The sequence below is a fragment of the Eufriesea mexicana genome, unplaced genomic scaffold, assembly GCF_001483705.2.
Source record: "Eufriesea mexicana isolate 0111107269 unplaced genomic scaffold, ASM148370v2 scaffold13178, whole genome shotgun sequence".
Taxonomy (NCBI): Eukaryota; Metazoa; Arthropoda; class Insecta; order Hymenoptera; family Apidae; genus Eufriesea; species Eufriesea mexicana.
The window spans coordinates 7,951-12,638 of record NW_016920699.1 but is presented as its reverse complement, the minus strand read 5'-3'; the positions used below and the strand labels follow the sequence as shown (position 1 = coordinate 12,638).

The 4,688-nt window shown below is 57.4% G+C and overlaps 1 pseudogene; it reads right to left on the bottom strand.

The window, feature by feature from the left end:
* Positions 1-3,782: 3,782 nt before the first annotated feature.
* On the bottom strand, positions 3,783-4,407 carry LOC108553775 (RNA-directed DNA polymerase from mobile element jockey-like; annotated as a pseudogene).
* Positions 4,408-4,688: the final 281 nt, after the last annotated feature.

Here is a 4,688-nt window from a genome sequence, read left to right as displayed (position 1 = left end):
TCCAGAGCCTGGCAAGACATACTGGAGCACAGCTTATCGCAGAAATCCACCGAATAGCAGTGTACAGCATAAACGTTGATGATACCCAGTTCACGCGTAGCCTGGCCCAACGTAACCGAACGTAACCTGGCACATCATAACGTGACGAGACCGCTATTGCCGGTTGCCGGCCTTCCCCGAGCCAAGCTGAAAATATTACCGGCATGCAGTGCACAGGAGTCCTCCTAGTAGCATACTATGGCATTATGGTCGAAGCTACTCTCTCCATACCTAACCAATCGTAACATAACCAAACGTAACCAAGCTCAACCTAACGTGCCGCGGCCACTACTGCTGCCCTCCACAAAGTCAAGCGGATCACGTTAGTTGAGAATAGGACGCAGAAATCTATATAATCGCTGTGTATATCACGAAAGACAAAGATACCCAAACCTAACCCAAACGAATAGAACATATACAAACATAGAATAACTCAACCTATTTTGCCGACACCGATGTCGCTTCGCAGCCCAGAACCAAGCAGAACGTACTATAGCATACTTGACCGCAAAAATCCTCCGAATGGCATTATGCAGCCAAAAAGTTAAAGCCATCCCGACCATGCTTAGTCGGACCCAAACTAACCGAACGTAACCTGACTCATCATAACGGGCTGAGGCCAGTATTGCGGGCTTCACCATAATCAAGCGGAAAATGTTATAACCATGTTGGACGAAGGAATCCACCTAATGGCAGACTATAGCACTAAAGTCATATCTATCCTCTCCTAGCCTAGCCAAACGTAAAGTAACCAAACGTAACTTAACTTAACCTGACGCGCCGCGTCCACCATTGCTGGCCTCCACAGAGTCAAGCAGAACACGTTAGTGGAGAGTAGACTCCAGAAGTCCGTAGAGCCGTTGCGTACATCAGAAAAGTCAATGCTACATAAGCCTAACCCATACCAGCGGAACATGATCAAAAGCAGCACAACGCAACCTAAGGTGCCGAGACCGCTAATGCCGCTCTCCTCAGAGGCAAACGGGAGATGCTGGATGGCAGTAGAGCGCAGGAATCCACCAAATGTCAGTGAACACCACAAAAGATAAACCTAGCCCAATCAAACTTAGCCTAACCCAACCTAACCGAACGTAACCTGTCTAAGCGGAACGTGCAGAGACCACTATTGCTGACCCACCCAGAGCCAGGATTACAATGCTAGAGCACTGTAGGGTGAGGAGGTCCACCCAATATCACAGTATAGCACTAAAGTCAAAGCTATCCTCTCCTAACCAAGCCAATCGTAAGATAACCAAACATAGCCTAACTGAACCTAACGTGGCGCAAGAGCTACTACTGCCCCCGCCCCGGTCGGAAGCAGGACATGCTAGGCCACAGAAGACCGCGGAAATTCTCCGAATAGCAATGCGCAGCATATAACTTAAAGCTATCCCAACCAAACTTAGCCTACCCCAACCAAATCTGGCGAAACCCGACTCAACGTAGCGTGCAGAGACAACACTTGCTGTCCTTCCCAGAGACATGCTGAAAGTATTAGAACACTGATGGGCGCAACATCCACCTAACAGAAGACTATAGCACAAAAGCCATAGCTACCATCTCTCAACCTAACCATCGTAACATTACCAATCGTAACCTTACTATACCTAACGCGCCGCGACCAGAATTGCTGGCCTCGCCATAGCCAATCAGAACCCATTAGCGGAGGGCAGAACGCGGAAATCCATAGAATCGCAGTGTACATCAGTAAAGTCGAAGCTACGTAAGCCTATCCCAAACCATGGGAACATAGGCAAACATAGCCTAACTAAACCTATCGTGCCAAGGCCGTTACTGAAGCCCTCCCAAGAGCCAAGCTGGACATACTAGAGAGCAGTGGAGCACAGCAATCCGCCAAACAGCAGTGTACAGCACAAAAGCTAGACATATATCAAACAAACCCTTTTTTTCACGTGGGGAAGTCTTCCAAAGATACCCGGCCCCCATAGGGGAGGGGGCGGGGTTATGTGGGACTCTTACCCACTAAAACCCCCACGATGGCCAGCCCTTTGTATTTCGGTGCGCCCTGGACTTCGCGGCGACGCAATTGCTAGGACGCACACGCTACGCAACCGCAGTTCCCACCCGGCTATGCGGGAAAACGCACCCAAAACATTCTAGCGCATGCGTGCGAGACGCGTCGATTACAGGCACACACAACAAGCATACCACCGCACCGCAACGCACGCATACCCTGCGGACGCCGCGCGACCATCACGCGGTGCAGGGCGCCCGGCTCACTGTCCCTCGCACAGACGGGCCCCCACACGCCAGCACGTGGTCACCCTGACCTAGGTTGCAGCGGCAGAGCGAGGCGGTCGCGCGGCCGTTGGTACATGGTCGCTCGCGAAGGCGGAGGTCTAACGCGTTAACACGTATTGCAGTGCGCGCGGCGCCCACCGGCGATGCGCCTGCAGCCTCCGCTGCCCTACGCGCGAGGTGTACTCGCCACGCTCGCGGGCTCTCTCCGCGGCCTACTTCTGTAACATAACCGTCTCGCAGGAGGAGGCCACCGCACGCCACGCACCTAAGCTCTCAGACATGCGCGTCACGAAGACTGTGAGTGAAAGTACCTGGCGCTCGCAAGCCCACTCCGGACATTCTTCCAGCGTATGCGCGCCGTGTCCCGCCCTTCCCCGCAGTGATGACACCGCGTCTCACGTTCCCGCCTGATACGACACAGGTACCTGCCGAAGTTCCCGTGCCCGGTTAGCACCTGTGTCAGGCGGAATGTGTGCCGGCTGCCGCTGCGCCCCCATGTATCCAGCACGGGGGCACAGCCTCGATCGCCCGGTGCCACCGGCTGCTCGGCTTCCTCAGCCGAGCTCGCCAGGCGGTCATCACGGACTGTCGGATACTTCGCCTCAACGAAACGGCCCCTTTTTCAGGAGCACCGCCGCTGGCAGCGTGTAGGAGTCCGTAGATACGGGCCTCCCCCACCGCTTGCAATTCGAACGGCAGAACACCCTCCAGGACTATAGCCGCCTCGTGGGATGTCGTGCGGTAACGGCGCACGACCCTGATCGCCATCCTGCGAGCGAATCGCCGGAAAACGCCAGAATGTTCGGACTAGTGATCAGGTCGTTCACTCAGATCGGAGCCCCGTAAAGTGCGACCGAGCGAACAACTCGAGTGTAGAGTCGAAGCAGCCTCCCGTCTGGCCCACCCAGGTTGGGTAGCAGGCGGCAAAGCGCCACCACCATACTTCCCAGGCGTGGTTCCAGCGGGTGAAGGTGCTCGTCGAACCTCGAGTGGCTATCGAGGACGAGACCGAAATACTTCTTCCTGTCCCGCACATCGACTACGACGTTGCCCACGCGGATCAGTGACTTGGGCGGCTCCCTGCGGTGCTGAAGGCAAAACCACATTGCCTCGGTATTCTCGGGGGATACACTCAGCCCCAGCTGCTGGATGCAATTCGCGATGAGGGCCACGCCGCCTTCCGCGCGCAGCGTGGCCTCCTCCCACCTCGACCCGGCTGCCACCACCAGCATGTCGTGCGCGTAACACGTGAGGATCAGGTCGCGTGGGCGGGGAGTGCGCAAGACGGCGTCGTAAGCGTGGTCCCCGGGGAACGGCCCGAGATCCGATCCCTGTGGAACCCCGCAGTTCTTCGCCCGCAAGACGGTGGAGTATCGTCCGGGATAATAGATCGAGCACTCCGCCAAACAGCCGCCGATCAGCGCCATCATGTATCGGGTGACCCTGTGGTACAACAGGGAACACTGGATGGCGGCCCAGGGCAGGGTATTGAAGGCGTTGGCGGTATCCACGCCGACCGCCAGCACCACCCCGTCCCGGCCAACGGCAGCATCCGACAGGGTACGAACTCGCTTAATCGCGTCGATCGTCGAACGACCCAAACGGAATCCAAACTGGCTGACGCTGAGATCGGAACCCACGTCCGTTGAATGTTCTCGGAGGCGGGCAGCTAGAACGCGCTCGAAGATCTTGCCCCCCTCATCGATCAGTCATATCGGGCGGTACGTCTTCAGAGAGTCTGGTGGCATCGCTGGTTTCGAGATCAGCACGACCCATGCTCTTTCCAACATGCAGGGATGCGGCCGGTCCTGAGGCAGCTGTCGAACAGCCGTCGCACACGGTCACCCCATGCGTCCAGAGCCAGTGCAAAGAATCGGCCTGGGATGCCGTCCGGTCCGGGGGCGGTGATCCTCGCCCCCATCCTAACGACCGCACGGCCCAACTCCTCGCGCGAGACCCCCAGCTCGTCAGAACATCCGACCAGTTCCGATTGCACTGCAACGGGTGCACCCCATCCACCGCCACCGCCGCGATGAGGGTGCCGATCACCCGCTGCAGGAGTTCGGGGTCCATACCCTCGGTCACGGGGGGCGCCCATGCCTTCATCTTCCGCAACACTAATGTATAGGGGCGTCCCCACGGATCGCTTCCGAGCGTCGCGAGGAGCTCGTCCCATTGCCGAGATTCGGCTCTGCGAATCTCCCTCCGGAGATCGCCCAACGCGGACCGGTACTCGCGATAGAGGCGCGCGATATCCTCGGCAGACGTCGCGCGTCGTCGACATCAATTTCGGCCGATCACGAGTGCACTGCACCCCGCAAATGTGGCTCCCCCACCCGCGGCATGACGACGTCACACGTGCGCGTCATCGCTGCCCATAGCCGCTC